Source organism: Mchenga conophoros, linkage group LG3 (genome assembly GCF_057382185.1).
Source record: "Mchenga conophoros isolate Kocher_MC1m ecotype Shallow Benthic linkage group LG3, M_conophoros_male_GT1.1, whole genome shotgun sequence".
Taxonomy (NCBI): domain Eukaryota; kingdom Metazoa; phylum Chordata; class Actinopteri; order Cichliformes; family Cichlidae; genus Mchenga; species Mchenga conophoros.
Window position 1 is genome coordinate 45212767 of NC_140528.1, and position 24433 is coordinate 45237199.

At 43.7% G+C, this 24433-nt stretch overlaps 1 pseudogene; it reads right to left on the reverse strand.

The window, feature by feature from the left end:
• Positions 1-15: 15 nt before the first annotated feature.
• Positions 16-21329, reverse strand: LOC146578950 (scavenger receptor cysteine-rich domain-containing protein DMBT1-like; annotated as a pseudogene).
• Positions 21330-24433: the final 3104 nt, after the last annotated feature.

The following is a 24433-nucleotide window of genomic DNA, read 5'->3' on the forward strand; positions in this document are numbered from 1 at the left end:
CCACTCATTAGATTTGTCACCTGAAGTTACCTAATGAGTCCAGGACATGCCGATGGAGGCTTCACCTTCGTATTTGGATCCAACAGATCTGCGTCTGCGAGCTGCTGCATTACAATTCTGGATGTTCAAACAAAATACAACTGAATTCACTTCATGTTTTCAGTGTTGTGCTGTGAGTGTAGTTAAATGAGGATAAAAATGTACAGAACAATATAATCTAGTAATAAACAGGTGTTTAGTTAGAACGTAACACATGCACCTGCTTTACTTAAAGCACCAAAATGATTATATATGACCATATATGTTAATGGTGTGCTTTGGAACAATGAATAGATGGTTAGGTTTGTGCATAACAAATCAAGCCCTCCTGTAACAGGTGGGATGAATAGGTAAAGCTTGCTATGAGTGTTTGACAGCAAGGCCTACCGGTATGCAGCTGGTCTCCTCTTTGGGACACAGGTGGAGTTTGCAGTGCAGGTAGACTTCACCAGAACCCCCAGTGAACCGGAACATGTTGAACGAAAACAAGGTGGAGGTTCCCAGTCCGTTTTCCTCCACTGCCACTGTCAGGTCAGCGGGGTTTGCACAGCTTTTCATAACCACGAAAATACATACACGTTATTGAGGAGCTGATAAAGGTGATCAAAGTGAACTTATGAGTGACTCTGAGTATCTCTCACCGTTAATGATCAGATCATGTCTTGGACTGCTGGTAGGTGATGCCTGGTTGGTTGCCCAGCAGGAGTCGCTCACCACAGTGACCATGATTCCATCCAGCCCATTAGTCTCCAGCTCTACCCAGATCCTCTGGTTCAGTCTCACTTCACTGTTCAGCTGCACAACTTGTGTCCACCCAGCGTCGGTGTAGGCCTTGATAATCAGAGTGTAATTCCAAGCTCCACATGAGATCTTCTGTACAATGCCCACATTTTAACAAATATTCAAACAATACCTAGCAGCCACTACAAACCAGTCTCTGATTCTGAAGGTTGCAGTGTGGATGCTTGGCTGACTGTGAACACAGGAGAAGTCGATCTGGACTTGGTCGTTGCGAGTGATGACGTCAAAAGAGTAATTCTGGCTCCTGATGGTGTTCTTATAGATGACGTAGCTGTTGTTGGTCTGCAGGGTCACATAATCAGATACTAAGCAAGTTCTTCATTGTTTCATCTTTAACATCTGATACTGTTTAAGATGTTGACTGACTGGTATAAACTTCAGATGACCAAAAATTTTAGAATTCACAGAGATCAAAGCTTAAACAGCAGGAGATGAAACCCACCGTGACCACCGTCCCACATCTGTTGCTGCTGTTGAAGCTGAAGGTCACCATGTGGGTGAGCTCGTCCACCTGACCCCTGCAGGTCGGGTCGTTGAGGTGTAAAGCAGAGTAATTGATGTCTTTGTCCTCCAGGAGACAACCAACCAGAGTGACTGAAGCAGAGTCCTGCATGCAGACCGTTGCATCACCTGAACGTCACAATATCAGTCAGAAAAATCACAGTTAGACGTTTTCCTCCATTATTCAGCCCTGTTGTCATGGTGATGTCACAGCTGTCGTACCCAAAGAGTTGATTTCTTGGTACTTGGAGGCAAAAATGGCCCGACAGAAGCAGCGAGTGTCACCACCGACCGTCTTCTCACCACAGAACTCGTGATCGCTGCAGGTCCTGTCCTGACAGAAGGCCTCAGAGGCTACAGAGGAACACACTGATGTATTATCCTGAAAACGTGGGAGCTCTAAAACTCCAGAGTTCAGGTCTTTAACAAAGGAGAGCTTATTAATGTCTTATTAAGGTCTTACAGCAGCCGGTCTTTGATGTCCAGCCATCCAGAGTGTGGTTGTGTAGACTGCAGGCTCTGGCGTAGGCCTTCAGGAACTGACAGTTGAGTCCGTCCACTGCAGGATATTTACACAAAGTGTCGGTGCAGGCGGTTATGTAGGGCTCTGGGTCAATGTCAGTGTTACAGGAGGAGAAGGGCGCCTCCTTCAGGAGATTACAGCTGTACCACAGACAGAAGATGAAGTTGAAGATAATAAAATGATAATCTGTAATCAGATGTGTTTATCTTCTATCTGTGCTGCAGTTACATGTGATGTACCACAGAGATCAAGGTACAACACATGTTTCCTGCTGTGTGGATCAGTCTGCTCACCGTTCAGTCACACTGGTGCAGTTGATCGTGCTGTCAGCAGTCTCACTGTACTGTATCTCACAGCTAGGGGGCAACAAACAACAAAGTTCAGGCTCCTTTATACAAACAGAATATCTGCAACATGAGCAGCAGCAGCAGTCAGAGGGACTCTGAGCTTGTGATGAGGTCTTACCTGGTGGAGCTGTACTCAGAGAGCCTCAGGTCACTCAGAGACCTGCTGGAGTTTCCACACAGACCCTCCACAGATGAACCAGCAGGTCCTGCAGAGGATCAGGACAGAATGAGTCAGATCAGCATCAATATTCAAACTGGACAAACACAGAAGAATAAATAACAGCACAGTTTACAGTTTACGTTACAAGAATTAAACTTTATCTTCTGTACCTTCTAAGAGGATCTGTGCGGTGTTGCCATCAAAGAAGACAGAGATGATGAGGTTGGAGAGCGACAGCTTGGCAGTGACTCCAGTTTGGTCCTTAGAGAGCTGCACACCATGAACCAGCTGAGATGAGCTGCTGAGGGTCAGTGTGGAGTCGTCCAGCTGCATCACAGCAGAGACAAAGTGGAGGAAACACTGAGTGAAACATGTCAAACACACAAACAGGCTGATTTCACAGCAACAACCACTGAGTTTAGCAGCTCTGAAAGAACTGCTTCTAACAGCCCTGAGAAGAACGATGAGAGGAGACACAGCAGAGGATGAGGGAGGACTTTGGATCAGACTCCACTCTGACACACGAACTGTGGCTGTAGGTCGCTTACCTGAACTCTCCCACCTTGTTCCAGGTGAATGTCATGCCCGTCCACACGCAGCGTCACACTGTCCAAAAAGCTCACATCTTTACGACGTCTGTCCCTGAAGTTCCCCAGAACAAGGAAATCTGGGAGTAACGGAGTCGAGAACAGAGAGTACGCACACCGATCCTGGATGGAGTTAATCTGGCCGTGGACGTCAATGATAGTGGGGCCGGTCACAGTGCAGGTGGAGGCCAACACACTGGGCATCTCAGGTAGAAATTCTTAAAAAACAGAGGGGAAAGGGTGTCTTAGTATCAGCTCTACAAGTCTTCTGGATTTTGGAAGTTCTAAGTTATTTAGAACTTCTTGAACAGTTTCACAAGATATCATGATAAGTTCAGGAGATGCATATGTGAATATCTAACCATGGTCACACTTTTAGTATGGATGATATAACCTCTGGAAATGACTGGTCTCTTGGATTATCTTTAAGATAACATTTCAAAATATCTCAGCACACAATCTACTTTGTCTTTTGCAGAAATGACCAGAAGTGAGTGACAGGTGGTATGAAGCAGACTTGTTTGGGCATTTTTTGTTGTGTCGTTTTCTGTTTACTGGGGTGGAAAGATTGTTCCTTACAGCCAGTGGATGGAACTGGGTACTGGAAAATTTTGAACAACTTCAGTATGATCGATTTTAATTCTCTTCATGCAGCTAATATTAAATTAAATCATTATCTCTTAAGATACAATTTATGTTCAAATATAATGCCTGTAAATGTCAAAAAGGCCTTAAAATTTTAATTAAAAATAAACATCTGTATTATTTTGTAAATAATTATCAAAAAACCAGAACAGATACAATGATTGAATTCATGTCCAAAAAAGAAAGAGCTTGTGGGTAAAACAGTGTAGCATAAATCAAAAAAATCATAGTTGTTGACTGCAAACCTGTCAGCTAATATCAAGAGCTGTGGAAACGCATTGCAGTTTGGTGTTTTATTTTGGTGTTGTCCCACTTTAACGAAAACTCAAAAGCCTCCCAATTTACCATCACAAAGAGCTGAAAGAAGAGTTGGTTCAAGTGCAAAGCCTGTAAAGAGTAAAAAATCATCCAAATTTGCATTTTAAATAGAAAATGATGGACTTTTTGTTGGGTTTACAGTAAGGCTCCAAGATATTGTCTGTAAATAAAATATTCAATGTGAAAGAGCTTGTGGGCAAGACAGTGTAGCATAAGTCAAAGCTATCATAATCGTTGACTGCAAACCTGTCAGCTAAACATCCTGGACATATAATCAAGCAGTGGGACTTCAGTGTCTGCAGCTGCACAAATTTACCTTCACAGATGACACCAGCGTCCTCAGAGTGTCCACAGTTGTGAGATCCAAATCCTAAGTGCTGGCACTGAGTGAGATTTGATTCACTGCCTGAGCAACTGACATCATCCAACCAGATGGGTCCGGTGCCCTGACCAAACTGAGCATTTGCTGGTGCTGAGACGACCCTGCCGCAGCCCAGCTGTCTACACACCACCTGAGCATCCACTAGGTCCCATAAATCATCACACACCGTCCCCCACTGCCCACTGTGGAAGATCTCCACCCTGCCAGAACACGAGCTGTTTCCTCCAACCAGGCGGATGCGCCCCTCCACTGCTGCACTGTTGCTCACTGCTGTTGTAGAAGTGAGCCTGACATGATTGGCTGTAGAGGTCTGCGGTATTGGAGCAGGTGTGGTTGAAGAAAGTGCAGATGTTGTTGTGTTCACCTCTGTTTACAGTCAATACATAAATGAATAAGTGAGAGTACTGCGGTAAAGCTGAGAGCATTTTCCTTCTGAACAGTTGAATTTAGCAGCAGGATGAAAAAGATGAATTTGTTACAGTGTGATCATGCTTAGAGGGCAACAATACCTGCACAGTACGCAAGGTGACACACAGATGGCCTCTCAAGTTTGTAGACGTAGTAGTTTCCATAGCATAGTTTGACTTGGATGGTGTGTGAAGGAAACTGGCAGCAGCTTCCAGACCAGTTGTTGCACACAGTGCGATTTACAGTTTCACCTGGCTGTGAGGGATGAGGTTGTGTTATCCACAGAGGAGCATGGGTTCCACACCTGTTTGAGTCTATACACCTCTCGGGAATACGAGCATTGGAGCTCCCCAGAAACAGGCGGTACCAGCCTTGCCAGTTAATAGATTGATCACAGTGTAGGTCCTGAGTGTTTGTGTTGTTTGTTGAACGCCATTGATCATTCAGCACAGTGTAGTTGTAACAAGGATCGACACTTTGGGAATATCCTGAAGGATGAAAAGAAGTCATCTTTTTAAACAATCACACACACTGATAGATGCATTGGGGACAAATTGGGTTCAATGTCTTGGCCAAGAAAGCTTCGACATGCAGACTGAAGGAGCAGGGATGAAACAGCGTGTTTGTACCGGTCTTAAAGATTTCTGTTGTGCATATCTTTAACTAAATTGTCTCTTTAGTTTCCAAACTTTTTTTGTTCAATACAATCAGTTTTTGGTATGAACACTGCAAAGATTTGACATCTAAATATTTGGCATGAAAAAAGTATTTAATTTCAAAAAAATCCAGACTATAATCAAGTGACATAATGTCTCGACCTTAGACATGTGAGAAATATCTTAAAAGAATAGTTGAAATATTCATTCCACCCACTTTATTGTGTCAAATAAACTCAAAACAAGCCTGTCGGTGCTTCTTTCCGCATCGCCTCTTCCTCAATTTAAGAGAAAAAAAATCTTAAAACAACAGCAAATGTAAAAGATGATTCTTCTGGTCACAAGTCAGTCACAGGGCTTACAACCACACGGACATTTTAGAATCACCAGTTCACCTATCTTCAGGAACAGCGAGTCATCGAACTGTGGGAGGGATCCGAATTACCCAGAGAAAACCCACAAGGAGAGGCCTTGAAACCAGGGTCCACAGCTAAAAATGGCTGTAAAATACAATGTAAATTCCAACAGTGTGGCCATATGAATTAGTCTAATATGCATGTAAAGTGCTCAATTTACGGATTTAGAATAGAATAGAATAGAATAGAATTCAACTTTATTGTCATTGCACATGCACAGGTACAGGGCAACGAAATGCAGTTTGCATCCATCCAGAAGTGCTTTAGTGATATAGATATATTACAATATATATTAGCAATAGTATAGATATGTAAGTACTACAGAAATGGGTCTATTATGGTATGTTATAATGTACACGGTATGAAGTATGTTGTGAATATTCTATAACTAAGTATGTAAAGGCTGTAGTGAGTACAAGCTATGTACAGGCTATGAACAGGATATAAATATGAAAAACTATACAGAATATGAAATAAATAACTTTACAGAAATCTGAGATATACAGCTATACAGAAATGGGAACTATGCAAGTTGTAAACAGTTGTAGGATTAAAGATTATTGAATGTACAGAATGATTATTTACACAGAGCTATACAGTAGTGCAGTTAAGATAAGTGAGGGTGTAGATAGTTTCTACAGAGGCTATATAAAGTGCTAGTGGTTGTGAGTGGTGGTTCAGTCCATGTTATTATTGTGTGTTTGAGGGTACAGTTGTCCATTGTGGGTGTGTGTATGTTCAGTCCATGAGTTTAACGTGGGTCAGATGTAGAGATGGCACGATACCACTTTTTTATGTCCGATACCGATACCGATATCATAAATTTGGATATCTGCCGATACCAATATGAATCCGATATAGTGTTTTTTAATCAACAAAACTGTTTTTTAAATATCTTGCTGCATTTTGTATAAGTTCATACTCAAGTTTAAAACAACAACTACACTAAAGCTATTCTGTTATACCTGTATGCAAAAAAAAATATTTCATAGTTCAGCAATACTGATCAATCTAATAAACTTAAACCTACACCATCCTCGCTATTCTGGTATTTTAAAGAGTACTTAGCATAAATATTAAGCAACCTAACTAATAGGGTTCCAACTCCCAGCAACAACAAAAATAAATAAATAAAAAATAGGGAACCACCCCTCACGCTCCACCTCATGATGCTTAATCGACGTAATCAACCTTAATTTGATGCAGTGTGAAAAAAAATACACAGAAATCAATTATTTTTCAAGAAATATTAAATAGATTCAACATCTTTCTTCAACAGAATTGCAGACTGCACAGATGGTACCTTCCCAAAGGAAAAAGTACTATAGCTTACTAGGGTATATATATTAGACTTAATAGTTACTATATACAATAATGGACTTCTATTCATTTTGCATCAAATTAAAACTTTGGGTGTCAGATAATTATTTATTAAAAGCTAGACATTTTAAATGAGAATAAGAAAGAAAAGTATGTCTTTGTGCCCCCTTTTCCCTGTTAATGCCCTATCGGCCCCCCTGGCTAAACTTTGCTAGATCCGCCCCTGCACAGTTACCAGCCGTCAGCTACGTAGAAAAAGATCCTGGAGTAGAAAGTAAGATTAAATACATTCTAACAACAGCTGATCAAGCTTAAACGTACTGCTGTTGTTCAGCCGCTGGTTTCCTCTTTCTGGTGCAAAGTGGGCCAAAAGCAAACTAGAGACACGGACTCGCGACAGAAAAGCCGATCAGCTGATCGTTAAGCAGTTTCATGATTGAAGTAGCAGCAAGAAGAGGCAGTCGTTTGTTAAGCTTAACGCAGGAATGCTTTACAAACATTCAGAGATGGACTTACACACTTGCTTTACTTCTCTCGGGATAACTTTGTCGGAGATGAAATGCCGGGTTGCTAGCGAAGCTCCACATGCTATCCAGACCACCGACAGGTCCTGCATGCCACAGCCGCTCTATCACGTGATGCATACTGCTCCGACGTGCTAACGTTCTGAGGTGAGTTACGGCGTGTTGCAAGTTTTGTGAGGTGCTTTCGTGATATTTAATGGATCGGATTACATTTTTTATTTTTCTCCGATATCCGATCCAGTAATTTAGGTCAGTATCGGACCGATACCGATACGTAATATCGGATCGGTCCATCTCTAGTCAGATGTCAGGAGGCAGAGTTCAGGAGTCTGACAGCTGTGGGGAAGAAGCTGTTCCGGTACCTGGTGGTCTTAGTCCGGAGGCTCCTGTGGCGCCTCCCAGAGGGCAGGAGGGTGAAGAGTCCATGTGATGGGTGACTGGGGTCTTTGATGATTTTCCCAGCCCTTTTCAGACACCGCTTCCTGTAGATGTCTTTTATGGCAGGAAGTGGTGCTCCGGCGATACGCTGGGCAGTTTTCACGACCCTCTGCAACGCCTTCCGGTCCGAGGCAGAGCAGTTCCCGTACCAGACTGTTATACAGTTGGTCAGGATGCTCTCGATGGTGCAACAATAGAAGTTCACCAGGATGTCTGAGGACAGGTGGTTCTTCCTCAGGGTCCTCAAGAAGAAGAGGCGCTGGTGAGCCTTCTTGACCAGCTTGGAGCAGTTGGTCGTCCAGGTGAGATCCTCGGAGATGTGGACTCCCAGGAACTTGAAGCTGCTCACACGCTCCACAGCCGTCCCCTTAATGTGGATGGGTGGATGTGGGTCAGCATTCCTCCTGTAGTCCACGATGAGCTCCTTGGTCTTCTCGGTGTTAAGCAGCAGGTTGTTTGTGTCGCACCACTCAGCCAGACGATCCACCTCCTCCCTGTAGGCGGCCTCATCGTTGTCACTGATAAACGATGTTTATAAACAAAATAAAAAATAAAAGGCATATATTCTCAAAAGAAGATTAATGATCTCGTTCATCGTGCTCTTGCTTACCCTGTTAGTGTCAAAACAAAATCAAAAAGACTTTTTGCTGGATATAAAATTGTTAGATTTGCTGAGACAGACAATTTATGTATTGCATACACGGTGTTGTTTCAGCAGGCATGAACACACATGAGCATGTAGGAACAGAGGATCACCGGAGAAAACTCCTTTTTTATTTTTCTCCTTCCCAAGTACCACAACAACAAGGATATTCATTAGCGCCCTCCAGTGCTTCTAGTAAATGCATCTACAGAACAAAATGCAATAGTATGTGGACACAACACAGGGCCATAACATTTCAGTGCATGTCACATGTCCAGCAATCAGGGCATTTAATGCAGTCACATGGGTGTTTTAAGTCTTGGATATTATTTTGCTGCTCACAGTCAGAAAGAGGGACTTCCTGTGGACATAAGGTAAGGTTATAGAGGACCCACTAACTATGTTTCATGCAGCTGTGTATCATTTGCAGAACCCACAGTGAAAATGTAGTCTAGAATGGATAAAGTTTAAGCATTTAATCCTGAAGTCCTGTTTCTACCAGGTGCAAGTATGATTGTGACCAAATATTGTTACTTAGACGTCTCCAGAATATGATTCTCATGGAGCCTGTAAAAGCAGGTACATGTTGGATAACATATATTTGAGTGGAGCAATATCAAGAGCTGTGGAAACGCATTGCATTTTGGTGTTTTATTTTGGTGTTGTCCCACTTTAACGAAAACTCAAAAGCCTCCCAATTTACCATCACAAAGAGCTGAAAGAAGAGTTGGTTCAAGTGCAAAGCCTGTAAAGAGTAAAAAATCATCCAAATTTGCATTTTAAATGGAAAATGATGGACTTTTTGTTGGGTTTACAGTAAGGCTCCAAGATATTGTCTGTAAATAAAATATTCAATGTGAAAGAGCTTGTGGGCAAAACAGTGTAACATAAGTCAAAGCTATCATAATCGTTGACTGCAAACCTGTCAGCTAAACATCCTGGACATATAATCAAGCAGTGGGACTTTGTAACCCCTGGTCAGCTTCTCTTTCCAGCGCTGTGTGAATAAAACTCTCTGGACTCGAAGTGGGTAGAGCTCAGGCGTGATTTATTCCCTGCAATAACATGGGACATGAATAACCATGGGTTTCAGCAACAGGATTCCGCCCAAACACAGCGAAAGCTTCATTGCTACTAACTATAGGCTTATGATCGTATAGTGGAACTCTTAGTTTTCCCAAATAAATAAAAACAAATATTGATTGAAAAATAAAATGGCAACAATACTTATCACGGAAAATAAAATAGAAACATTACTGCGTTGTGGTTTAGATAACAAAAGAAAAATTAATTCACTTAAATGCACATTCATGTAAATATAAATAAACCAAAGCCAAAATTCCCTTTTACGTACAATAGTAAATGGAACAATGCTGCCATCTACTGGGCAAACTTAATAAGCAATATGTCTTAAACAGAATTAGCCTGCAGCTCAACCATATACATGTTTCAAAGTACACATACCTGCAATAACATGGGACATGAATAACCATGGGTTTCAGCAACAGGATTCCGCCCAAACTATTGAGAGAAGTTTCAAAATTATTAGACACGACAGCCTCCTCTAGCTGTTAGCCGCTAGCTCCACGTGTCCATTTTTCTTACCGTCTAATCTATTAACTGCAAAACACGGTCATAAACCTGAAATCTACTCAAATACTACCGTATGGGCAGTTCATGCAGTTAGTGCACTGTCATATTAGCTTCAATGAGGATTTTCAAATATGTTTTAAACTCATGCTCTGTGAGAGCGGACGGAGAGGAACTTACCACAGCGAAAGCTTCATTGCTACTAACGATAGGCTTAGGGGGTAGCCCGTTTACCAGTAGCAGACTTCCGCTGCGGATTTTCAAAATAAAAGTTCCAAAATAAACCCATGGTTGCGATCCCAAGTTTAACAGGAATTTAACAACAACAAAACCATATCCATTCTTTTACATCGTTACATACACCCCCCTTAAATTCTGTTAAACTCCAAACCAGTTCAAGGGAGTATCAAGGGCCAGAAACAAAAGAACTATGAACAGCAGGTGCTTCGGGGTAAAATCGATACACTAATATTAATCATTGTCGATACAGAATCCTTTTATATAAAAGTGTCGAGACATTGGGTGGTACCAAGCCCAATACCTTCAACAGACTAGAGAAGATGCCATCTACACCTCCTTAACATCACATATAAGAGCACCCGAAATAATACTCCAAATCACATCCTGGACCACACAAAAAAATAAGTCGAAAGATACATGAAACCAAGTCAATTCCCTCAGAGCTAAAACATACTAGTCAGAAATGCAAAAACTGATCCTGAAACAGAAGAAGTTTCCTCAACTTTCTGCGCTGCCATCTCATAAATCAGTCTCTTGGGAGGCCTAACACTTCTCCCATACCTAGTGATAGCTAGCCCATCCATGCCCGCCTGAATAGTCTGAGGCTGTGTGCAAATAGCAAGATCTAAGTCAACATCAGCCATGGGAACCACAGGAGCCACGGCAACAGGTTCAGAGCCTTGACGGAGAGCAGCATCACTGATCACGGGAGCAGGCAAGGGGAATTCACTAATGGAGTTTTCAAACACTTCAGCATTAACTTCAGGGGGTGGGTCCTCCGCTGCGATAGAGCCACTGCTGGGGTCCACAACGCAGAGAGAATGGTGTCCCACGTCGAGGGAACCTTCAACTTCCACCGGCTCATTAGCGAGACCCTGTATCTCTGGCGTTTTCAGCAGCCAGTCCAGTGTCCTGTCATGATGATCCATCTGTGTTGACCTCACAGACCCTTGGTCATCTCCACTGTTCGGGTTCCCTCCATCCAAGTCAGCACGGGAGGCCAGACTCCCTTCCACACCTAAGCCCAGGAAGTTAACAGGGAGAAGGAGGTTCCTGTGTACAACTCTTTCCTTGCCTGTGTGGCTCTCTCTTATCCTGTACACATTGATCCCAGACCTAACTGACACAACATCATAAGGCGTGGGATCCCACTTGTCGGCTAACTTTCTTTTTCCCCTTTCACCACGACTGGCCAACAACACTCTATCACCTACAGCCAGAGGTGAGCCTTTGACTTTGCGGTTGTAGAGTCTGGCATGGCGCGCTTGCTCGTGAAAAGCGTGGTTCTGGGCAATCTGTGAGGCATCAAACAGGTCTTTCCGCAACCGTGAGACAAACTCATGGTGGCTGATCACATCATCATTTTGCAGCACATGTTGGAACATCATGTCAACAGGGAGGCGTGGGACTCGCCCAAACATGACATAAAAGGGGGCCAAACCAGTCGTCTCATGCACTGTGCAATTGTAGCAGAACGTGAGAGTGCGTAACATCTGAGGCCACCTAGCCTTGGCTGTAGAAGGGAGAGTCCTCAGCATATTCCCAAGTGTCCTGTTGAACCGTTCAGTGACCCCATTGCCCATAGGATGATATGGCGTAGTATGCGATTTCTGCACACCTGCCATCTCTAAGAGGTCCTTCAACAGTCTGCTCTCAAAGTTTGATCCCTGATCCGAATGAATCCTCTTGGGAAAGCCATAAACACAAAAGAAATCATCCCACAACCTGCGTGCGACATGTTTTGCAGACTGGTTTCGGCAGGGGAAGGCATGTGCCATCTTGGAGAAATGATCGGTTACGACCAGGACATCCACTTTCTTATTATCGCTGAGCTCAGCAGTCCAAAAGTCTATGCACACTAGCTCCATCGGCTCTGACATCTGGATGTTCTCTAGTGGTGCACAGGCATGAGGTTCAGGTGTTTTTCCAACCACACATCTCTCACACTGTCGAACATGGTTGGTTATGTCTCTCTCCATCCCGACCCAGAAAAACCTCTCACGGGCGAGGGAAAGTGTTCGTGCCTGGCCCTGATGGCCTGCATTATCATGAAGGCTGAGGAGGACTTGAACCTTCAGGCTATCAGGAACAACAAACTGAAAAATCTTTCTACTCAAGCGGTGATGCCTTATCACCCTGTACAGGATGCCGTTCTGTACTTTAAGCTTCTTCCACTGCCTGAGAAGTCCACCAACACCACCTGGTTCTGAAGCTGCTTCTCGCCTCGTAGCCTTCCTTTTTCTTCGCACATAGAAAAGGACTCTGTTTATTGCCTGATCTTGTTGCTGAAGGCTCGAGAGCTGGCTTTGGGGAAGAGGAACGACCGGGTCCACCTCAGGGAGCTGTGATAAAGGTGGGTTGACATTGGTCAAACCATGGTCACACTGCGCACTCAGCACAGCTGACACCTCATCAGCATCGATCGAACCCCTCTCGCTCTGAAGGTCGCACTCAGAAACAGAGTCTGGTGAGTCTGGCTCTGTGTCTTGAACAATGTGGCAGTTGTTAGTCAGCCGAAAAGCATCCTGCACAGTACCTCTCACAACCCCGTTGACCTCATCTAGCAGGGCAACATAAGGTTCTTTCAGCAAACGATGACCAATACATGACTCGACAAATGGTTCACGGCTCAAAGCATCAGCAACTGTATTTCTAACCCCTGGCACATACTTTAGATCAAAATCATATGCCGCGAGCTTCGCCACCCATCTCTGCTCACAAGCATCTAAACGTGGCTTTGTCAAGATGTAGGACAAGGGGTTATTGTCTGTCCAAGCAGTGAAGTGCCTTCCTTTCAGCCAGTGGCTGAACTTGTCACACACGGCCCATTTAAGCGCCAAGAACTCTAGTCTGTGCGCTGGGTAGTTCATCTGAGACCGTGACAATGTCTTGCTGGCAAAGGCAACAGGTCGAGCCACTGTCTCGCCAGGAGAAACCTGTGAGAGTACTGCCCCGATGCCATCAAAGGAGGCATCAACCGCCAGGATGAAAGGCTCACTAAAGTTGGGATGAGCCAGGGTGACAACATTAACTAGTTCCATCTTGAGCGTTTGAAATGATGTGCGACATGCTGATGTCCAGTCACTTGGTGTCAGAGATGGTTTGGCAGAGGGTTGCTTCCTGAGCTTCTTTCCTTTCCTCCCATGGGGAATTGCCTGTCGTCCCGAAAGTAACCTGAACAAGGGCTTGGCCTTCGCAGAACAATCAGGGATGAAATGTTGGTAATAGAGGATCATTCCTAAGAAGGACCGGATCTTCTTCTGGGAGGGAGTCACACCATCGCTCTCCATAAGCTGTTCTTCCCTGATGTTGGTAATGGTGTTAACCTTGTCCGGATCAGTTCTCACACCATCCGCACAAATGACATGTCCAAGAAATCTAACTGACCTCTTAAGAAGATGGCATTTCTTAGGGGCCAGCTTAAGGTTGTGACTCCTCAACCGAGAGAAGACCATCTCAAGACGCTGAAGGGCAGTTGCCTCGTCAGGCGCAAACACCATCAAGTCGTCCAAGTAACAAAGCAAGCTGCTGAAATTCTCGTCACCAAAGATCGACATCATCATTCTCATGAATGTCGCCGGACTGTTCGACAGGCCCTGAGGCATCCGGTTGTACTCATGGAGACCAAAGGGCGAGGAGAATGCTGTGTATTTCTTGTGAGGCTCGTAGAGAGGCACATTGTAAAATCCAGAGGTCAAATCCATTGTTGAAAAGAGAACATTTCCACTGAGAGCAGCCAGGGCGTCGGCTTGGTGTGGCAGCGGGTGCGCGTCTTTAACAGTCTTTGCATTGAGCCATCTGAAATCAGTGCAAATGCGCAGGCTGCCATCCTTCTTCCACACCAAGACCAGCGGCGATGCATACTCACTGTTCGACTTCCGGATTATGTCCCTTTCTTCCATCTCATTCAGAGCAGTTCTTAGCTTCTCATACTGACTCGGCGGTACTCTGCGATAAGGCAAACGAAAAGGCTTCTCATCCACAAGGTGTATTTTGTGGACAAAATCGGTAGCTTCTCCACAGTCCATTTTATCCTTAGAAAAGATAGACTCATACTTTTCCACAAGCTGCAGAAGCTGATCTTTCCATCTGTCAGACACCTCACAACTGTCTAAGTCCAAGTCTTGTAGTCCTAGTCTGTGCAAGAGTTCCTTCCTTTGTTCAACAGACCTTATGGGAACAGAACCCTGTTCAAAAGAGTGGCTGTTAGACATGATCTTTTCAGGGGGAGACAGCTCTTCAACTGCGACACAGGGGTAGACATCAGCGATTTTACAGTTCTTCCTCAGAATCACACGCTTGTTGCTGGGGTTAATCACCTTGAGAGGAACCCATTTGTCACCCCACAATGATGAGACGGAGCGGCCAACCAGGATGTCTCTGGGTCTACACCGTGACTGTGTAGGCTGAACAATAACAGTGCAGCCTGCTGATAGAGGTGAAGAGGGAGGTAATTTACCCCACACAAGGTGTTCCTGAAGGGGTTCCAGCGTAACACGCTGTCTCAACTTCACTGTGCCAATCTTATCAGGCACCGCCCCTCCTCGCCAACGCTCAACATTGGAAAGCATGGATAAAAACTGTCTACAGTCATCATTGGTGACATCACCTGAAATAGATACAAGCCTCCAATACTCATCCGTATTCTTCATTACATGAATCAACGACTTAATAGCGTTACTGCCAATAATCATGTCGTCACTTTGGCCTGGAATAACCAGCGTGGGGATGAGCAGCTTGAAACCATAAAGAGTCACTTCCAAATCACAAACTGCTTTAGGTTGGAACTGGTGGCCCCCAGCACCAACAACAACAATGTCATTAGCTGGTTCGAGCTTCAGATCAGGGCAGGACTGTAAAAGCCGCATAGCAGTAGCCTCACTAATAGAGCACGACATAGAGCCACTGTCGATCATGGCTCTCAGTGAAACTCCGTCCACAGTCCCCACAGTCGTATAAAACAAACTGTCAGATTTCTTAATTCTTTGTGTCATTTGGAAGACAACTGTCGTACCAGGTGGCGAAGTGGAGCACAGAGATTCATACATGGATCCCAGGTCATCGCTGTCGCAAGTGGGAGAGTCACTCAGATGATCCACACTTTCCTCCCTCAAATGTGGATCAACTAGTTTTCCGACCGTCGAGGGGCAGAAGACGACGAGGATCCAGGACAGGCACGCCTGGTGTGGTCAGGTGAGTGGCACAGAAAACAGAGTTTGTGATCTCGGCAGTGCATGAAAGCTGTGTGCGACATATCATGACAGACGGAGCAGGGCTTATCATGTAGGCCCTCAATCCTGGAACGTCTGGAGTTAGGCCGTGTGGTCAAACCAGGCTGAAAGGATCTTTGCAGAAGAACCTTCTCAAGCATGCCTATGAGCTGCTCCAAAGCAGCTGAATCTGTCGACTGTGGCTGAATGTGCTTCTCTGTTGGCTGGACAGGCAACGCTGTTGATATCTGCTGCGCATTCACTGCAACTCTCTTGGCCGTCGTGCTGCTTGAGTTCAACGTTCCTCCAGAGTGGGACTCACACAGGATTTCCTGGACCTCATTGGCTGTCCATTTATCAATTGTCTTTGATCTAAAGATCATGGCAAGCTCAGGGGAGGGACAGTTTTTGATGAACATTCGGGTGACCTCAGTGCTGGGGCTACCCAATGCCTGTCCTCGTTCCTTCAGGCGCTCAACAGCAAGATCAACAGCACGGTGCAGCCTAAGCCAGTAATCGAATGCACTTTCGCCTTTCTCTGGGAGAGTGGTGTAGAAGTCTGCCAGTGGAAGAGGTGAGCACTGAGCAGAGTCAAAGTGTCTCCTCAGGATTCCAAAAATAGCCTCAGGATCACGTGTGACATCTACGACACTGTTTCTAATGCCAACCTGGACCACATCCTTAGCCTTGCCTCTCAAATGAACAAGAATCTCCTCAGCCTGTTCTTCGGGTCTCAGACTCCCCAGCTTTATAAAGGCTCTCATCAGATCCTCCCACTCTCTCACAGAAATGAGATCAGAACCATCCCCTCTGAAGCATGGTGGGTCCTTAAGCTTCCTGTGGGACACAAATTGCACCGGCGCAGCATCAACAGCAGATGTAGATGACACAGCATGGAAAGGTGTGGCCGTAGGTGCAGGTAAGGGGGTACTAGCAGACGGGCTGAGCTGGGTTAAGATACTCTGCGCTACTCTCTGACCAACCAGTTGGATCACATCCCCCATCTGACTCACAATCTCCGTGGCAATAGTATCTGGGTTAGGAGAAGGTGAACTGTTGTTCTGAGACGTGTGTGACACATGGCTAGGGGGAGGGACAGCAACCCCTTCACTGGACTGGGGCCCTGGGATCCCCTGACTATCCCCCCTAACAAAACCACGCCCACTAACAGGAGTGTCATAACGCAAACGCAAAGGGGAACATAACAACCCCCTACCCCTACCAACAACATTAGGAGTACTCGATCCCTCCTCTGTGATGTCCATCACAACAACTAGAATAAAACAAAAATGCTATATATGCTCCTTTTTAAAAAAAAATGTGTCAGAAAGAACAACAATGAATCACAAACGTGCAGCGCTGAAACTGGCCCACGTTGCTGAGAGGAGTCCACCGTCCAAACACTCGATTGACGGCTCACGGCACCAATGTAACCCCTGGTCAGCTTCTCTTTCCAGCGCTGTGTGAATAAAACTCTCTGGACTCGAAGTGGGTAGAGCTCAGGCGTGATTTATTCCCTGCAATAACATGGGACATGAATAACCATGGGTTTCAGCAACAGGATTCCGCCCAAACACAGCGAAAGCTTCATTGCTACTAACTATAGGCTTATGATCGTATAGTGGAACTCTTAGTTTTCCCAAATAAATAAAAACAAATATTGATTGAAAAATAAAATGGCAACAATACTTATCACGGAAAATAAAATAGAAACATTACTGCGTTGTGGTTTAGATAACAAAAGAAAAATTAATTCACTTAAATGCACATTCATGTAAATATAAATAAACCAAAGCCAAAATTCCCTTTTACGTACAATAGTAAATGGAACAATGCTGCCATCTACTGGGCAAACTTAATAAGCAATATGTCTTAAACAGAATTAGCCTGCAGCTCAACCATATACATGTTTCAAAGTACACATGGGACATGAATAACCATGGGTTTCAGCAACAGGATTCCGCCCAAACTATTGAGAGAAGTTTCAAAATTATTAGACACGACAGCCTCCTCTAGCTGTTAGCCGCTAGCTCCACGTGTCCATTTTTCTTACCGTCTAATCTATTAACTGCAAAACACGGTCATAAACCTGAAATCTACTCAAATACTACCGTATGGGCAGTTCATGCAGTTAGTGCACTGTCATATTAGCTTCAATGAGGATTTTCAAATATGTTTTAAACTCATGCTCTGTGAGAGCGGACGGAGAGGAACTTACCACAGCGAAAGCTTCATTGCTACTAAGGATAGGCTTAGGGGGTAGCCCGTTTACCAGTAGCAGACTTCCGCTGCGGATTTTCAAAATAAAAGTTCCAAAATAAACCCATGGTTGCGATCCCAAGTTTAACAGGAATTTAACAACAACAAAACCATATCCATTCTTTTACATCGTTACAACTTCAGTGTAAGCAGCTGCACAAATTTACCTTCACAGATGACACCAGCGTCCTCAGAGTGTCCACAGTTGTGAGATCCAAATCCTAAGTGCTGGCACTGAGTGAGATTTGATTCACTGCCTGAGCAACTGACATCATCCAACCAGATGGGTCCGGTGCCCTGACCAAACTGAGCATTTGCTGGTGCTGAGACGACCCTGCCGCAGCCCAGCTGTCTACACACCACCTGAGCATCCACTAGGTCCCATAAATCATCACACACCGTCCCCCACTGCCCACTGTGGAAGATCTCCACCCTGCCAGAACACGAGCTGTTTCCTCCAACCAGGCGGATGCGCCCCTCCACTGCTGCACTGTTGCTCACTGCTGTTGTAGAAGTGAGCCTGACCTGATTGGCTGTAGAGGTCTGCGGTATTGGAGCAGGTGTAGTTGAAGAAAGTGCAGATGTTGTTGTGTTCACCTCTGTTTACAGTCAATACATAAATGAATAAGTGAGAGTACTGCGGTAAAGCTGAGAGCATTTTCCTTCTGAACAGTTGAATTTAGCAGCAGGATGAAAAAGATGAATTTGTTACAGTGTGATCATGCTTAGAGGGCAACAATACCTGCACAGTACGCAAGGTGGCACACAGATGGCCTCTCAAGTTTGTAGACGTAGTAGTTTCCATAGCATAGTTTGACTTGGATGGTGTGTGAAGGAAACTGGCAGCAGCTTCCAGACCAGTTGTTGCACACAGTGCGATTTACAGTTTCACCTGGCTGTGAGGGATGAGGTTGTGTTATCCACAGAGGAGCATGGGTTCCACACCTGTTTGAGTCTATACACCTCTCGGGAATACGAGCATTGGAGCTCCCCAGAAACAGGCGGTACCAGCCTTGCCAGTTAATAGATTGATCACAGTGTAGGACTGGATTATTTATGTTATTCGTTGAACGCCACTCATCATTCAGTACAGTGTAGCTGTTACAGGGGTCAACATTTTGGGAATCACCTGAAGTAAAAAAAAAAAAAAAAAGCAAAAAACTTTCACCGCAAGCAAGAGACAGTCACATTCATACAGGAAAATGTTGACTGGAAAAGCCAGGGATGGAATATGAGGTTTTAAGGACTTCAAACTGGAGGAACACAACAGCACAGTTTACAGTTTACATTACATGAATTAAACTTTATCTTCTGTACCTTCTAAGGGGATCTGTGCGGTGTCGCCATCAAAGAAGACAGAAATGTTGAGGTTGGAGAGCAACAGCTTGGCAGTGACTCCAGTTTGGTCCTTAGAGAGCTGCACACCATGAACCAGCTGAGGCAAACTTTCAAGGGTCAACATGGAGTCGTCCAGCTGCATCACAGCAGAGATAAAGTGGAGGAAACACTGAGTGAAACTTGTCAAACACACAAACAGGCTGATTTCACAGCAACAACCACTGAGTTCAGCAGCTCTGAAAGAACTGCTTCTAACAGCCCTGAGAAGAACGATGCGAGGAGACACAGCAGTTTCTTTGCATAACCTAAACTTGCACCACTGACCAACAATCGACCGAATTGTTATGACCATTAATTAATTGCCATGAGCACCATTGAGAATCGGGGAATGGCTGCAACAATGTACATGGCAATATGGTTAAAGATGTACCCTTAGCTTGCCTGAGGCAGCTTACCCAAACTCTCCCGCCTTGTTCCAGGTGAATATGAACACCTGGCCCATCTAGACGCAGTATCACACTGTCCAAAAAGCTCACATCTTCACGACGGCCGTCTCTGAAATTTGCCACGAGGTACAGGTTTGGGATTGACGGAATAGAAACCAGAGAGTAAGCACACCGATCCTTGATGAAGTTGAGTTGGCCGTGGACGTTGATGACAGTTGGGCCAGTCACATTACAGGTGGTGTCCACTACACAGCTGATGGAAGCAAAGAAGAAAACAATCAACCACTAACCTCATAAGCCGCTGATGAGGAAGAGACCAAATACACTAAATAAAAAAAATTAATTAAATTACTTTAAAAAAAATCCCTTAATGCGTCAGATCTTTCTTTTAAATATAAATGGGGTTATATTCACGTGTTGTTTCCTTGACAACGCTCCAGTGGACCACAGCCAATGGTTTCAAGGACTGCAGGTGAGTTTGGAGCAGGTTTCTGGATCAGCGCTCACCACAGTGTCAGGTTCATATGCAATACCTGAGAAGTGATGGACGGTTTACTTTAGTTTAAAAACCAACAAGAGCAAGCAGAAAGGCACAGCACTCCCTGTAACATCCCAACGTCAAAGTAATGAGCCTGAGATTCACCAACCTGAGTGTCTGCATCCACTGATATCTTGTATTGTATTCTTGTACACTGTAGTCACTTTGATACCACCGATGTAAACTTCCAAGTCCTAAGCAGAACCGCACAAAAAGTCATATCATGATCTCAGAGTTGAGGCAAATCATTTCAGACATATTAAAGGTGCAGTAAGTAATCTGTAGGTCATCTAATAGACAAGAAGAATGTTGTACTTCCAGATGTACGTTGATTAGTGGCCAGCCAGATACATAGTACACCTTATAAACTACTTTTTAATATAGTGTCATCAGACAGAAATTAGCTTCACTGACTCATCAACTCATATTGCACTCCTTTCACAAACTTTACAAAGTTTACTTACTCATAAAGAGTAAGTAAATGTGGACGCATTGAGAGCTGAGGTAAACGGCAGACTTACACCCTACACTTAATGCAGAAGAGTGATTTAGGGGTAAAAACACTAATACCACAAACAGTGGTATGGGAATGCAAAGCAGCCAGCTGTGGCTGGTTATGGCGCCCAGTCTCCATTTAGTGTTTTTCATTTTCATGTGCTGTGAGATTTGTGAACTATATGTGCCTTTCAGCCCAAGAGTGAAAAGTATCTACCAGATTATTTGGTGCATAAAATGGTTCTCTCATATTAAAGTACACACACAAGTGTTTACAAACTCACCACATTAGTTGTCACATCTGTGAACACAAATAGAGCTGCTTGTTTCCCAAAAGTTAACAGATACAAATCGGCCTGTAAAGGGTGAACACAGATCCAGACACAATCAGGATGCTTGATTTCATTGTTTTAGCAGTTAATTGTAAGCTGTGGACTCTAAAAGTCAAGTTTGACTTCTCATGTCAATCAACAACACTTACACTTGTCGCCTTGGTGTATTCCATGAAGAATTCCAAGTTGCATTTCAAACTGGCCTTAATTGATGGCACTTCTTGGTGGACTTGTGATTCCAATTTTGAATTTTTTGAATTTATGTGTAAGGTAACATAGCTGGCTGCAGGCCCCACAAGACAGTCTCCTCCAGTTTGAGTTTTGAAGAAACCATCAAAGCAGAGTGCGAAGTTTTCAGTCGTGCTGTTCACCTGGGGAAGTCCGAGACAAACATCAAGAACAAACTTTACTTTATACGCTAATGGTTTCCTTATATATTAAAAACATCATTCAATATTAACTTGTTATTATGAGGTTACTACCACAAATCAATATATAAAAACTTGAATGCAGAGATGGTATCATGATATTACCACAATGTTATTACAGTGTTACAAAAATTACTCTATAATTAGTAACTGTTTTGCCTCATAGGTGTGTGTGTTTCTTTCCACATTACTGCCACATTCTTGCCTCTTATTACACAGTTACACAAGTGTTACAACTCGTCTACAACCACTGTTGATACAGGATAATTACATGGGCATTATCACTAATGATAATGGTAATTAAATGACTTGCTATTTACATATTTGTTCCCACCATATTACTCCACTATTTCCATTTTTATTACTGAGCTGTAATTGAAAATGTTACACATAATTCAAGGATTGCTTTAGTTCATCAATCAATAACAATGGTCTTCTGAAACATCACGTTTCTACTCACATAGATTTGTTCATACTTCTTTCCATAATACGTGATGGGACATGAGCTGATGTTCAACACTGAGGACGGTGTAATTATCTGCTGAGCACCTGAAAACATACAGAGGATGGGTGTTAGCTATACCTTAACAGGAAGTACTGTACGTTCAAGTGTCGACTTCATGAAAGGTCAACACTTCTATCATGATGTCAACATTTAGCAGTTCTTACGAAGATGGCAGAAATATCTGCCCATGAACACTTTCTGCTTTTTCATTCCTATACTGTTCAGATTTAATTATGCTCTTTCTATTCAGGTCTTCTAGGCTGCTGTGCCGATGCTTACATGCAAGTGCAATGAGAGTAGACAGGAAGAGCAGAGGGCGGGGCATGTTGGAGGGGAGACAATCAGCTCACAGAGACCTGAAAGACACAAGTTTTCTGATTGGACAGAAAGTAACAGCCACAATCAAACTGTAACATAGCCACATCAAAGTCCTATACAGAATCAAATTTACTCCATCACCATGGAACTTGAAATAGCTGTAGGCTAAAAAAACAACTGTCAGCGTAAACAACATTTTTACCTTGAATAAGTATATGACAGAGAGTGTATGACTGGCCTCTTAACAGCAATATAATGGAATGACTATATACTCGCTGTTTTCCACAACTTTTGTTATAATGTTTTCCCAACTAGTCATAAAAATATGACTTATCTTGTGAGCATGCTCATGTGTGGGGTCACCTTGATGCAAGGCATGTCCTCCTTATCTTTGTTTTTAAGTTCATTCATGCTCAAACATGGTTTCCAGACTGCTGTTCCAGTTCTCAACACGTGGTGAAAACACACCCACAATGCCCAAGTGTTTTACAGATCTGATATGACATGAGTGGCCATACAAAATAAATTTCAAATACAGGTCACTGTGGCTTGGAAGGTAAAGTGGGTCATTTACCAATTTAAAGGTCCATTTATCACTGTTGGCCCAGCTACCGGAAGGTCCCTAACTCCTCTAGTCTGCATGTTAAAAGTACCTTGGGCAAGGTACTGAACCCTGAGTTGACCTCAATGCATCTATATTAGTTTAGAAGCACTCTGGCACAGAATAAAGCATTTGTATAAATGTGTATATGAATGAGGCAAATGTTCTTGTGTTAAGAAAACACTTTGAGTGCTCAAATATAGTAAAAAAGCACTATATAAGTATTTTTTTCCCTTGTCTTCATGTGGTTAATTAATGGGTGGGCGTGACTGTACGACAAAAACGAAGCGCTCCTAAAAATAAGTCACAATAAGGTAGCTCCGACTTAAACTGACAGGATAGTTTGACAGGAAAAGCAAAAATGGTTTTGAGAGGTGATACAATAGTTCGTATTTATCAACAGCTAACACAGACTGAGTTACTTTAACCATGAATATAAACAGGTGACGACAACTGTCTATGAAGTCCATGGAGGCTGTACTGCAGTAGGTGTCTGACCAGAGTCTGTAACCTGGCTGAGCTGCTGATGCTTGTTGTTGGGAATTGAGGAAGTAACTGCTTATGATGTAATACTGCTGATCAATTAGGTTTCTTTAAAATGTTGTCTTACAGGTTTTATTGTGTCAGAGTGCATGGAAAAAGGCTCTTGTTGGACTAGAGTTTGAAATTAAAGGTTAAAAGTGTATTTCTGACACCAAACTATTCAACTATGAACTACTGCTGTTAAAAAGGAGCCAAAATTCACCCTTGAGTTGAGTTCATTTTTGTTATTCTTCCTGTTGAAGCCTGCCCTGAACTCAGACTGTTGCTTTGTATTGTTCTGCTCACACAGCTTGTTGGGAGTCTTAAACTTTAATAGCAACCAGCTATAAGGTTTGGATTTTTCAAACCAAGACAGTAAAAATTGGCATCAGCATGTGATACGGTACTCTAGGTGGCTTTTGTTTTGAAATAAAGCTACAGGAAGCTATTGTTGACCCTACAGTCCCTCTCACTTGTTTCTGTTTTGGGGGCAAAGTTGATGTATGAACAATCATGAGGATTGAAATCTGGTGAATTGTTGCTGCAGATGTCAGTGGTGTGCAGATCCTCTTACCTTCTGCAGCTCTGATGGAGGATGAGGTGGCTGAAGGCTACTGTTCAGTAGTTCTGAACTGTTCTCTGGTGATTCTGCAGCAGGTGGAGCGAGCCATCAGCTGTCTCTGTTTTCACGTGGATCCTCGCTGCTGTCCCCACCCATGAGGAGTGAAGGGGTGGAGGTGGAGTCCACAGCGGTGGTAAATCATGGAAACCTCCCTCTAAAGATTCCACCTTCTCCAAAGCAAAATCATAAGGTTTCTTTGTGTTAAGAGGGAGTTTTTCCCTTCCCACTGTCACCAAAGTGCTTCCTTAAAGGGGTTTATCTGATTGTTGGGGTTTTCTTTT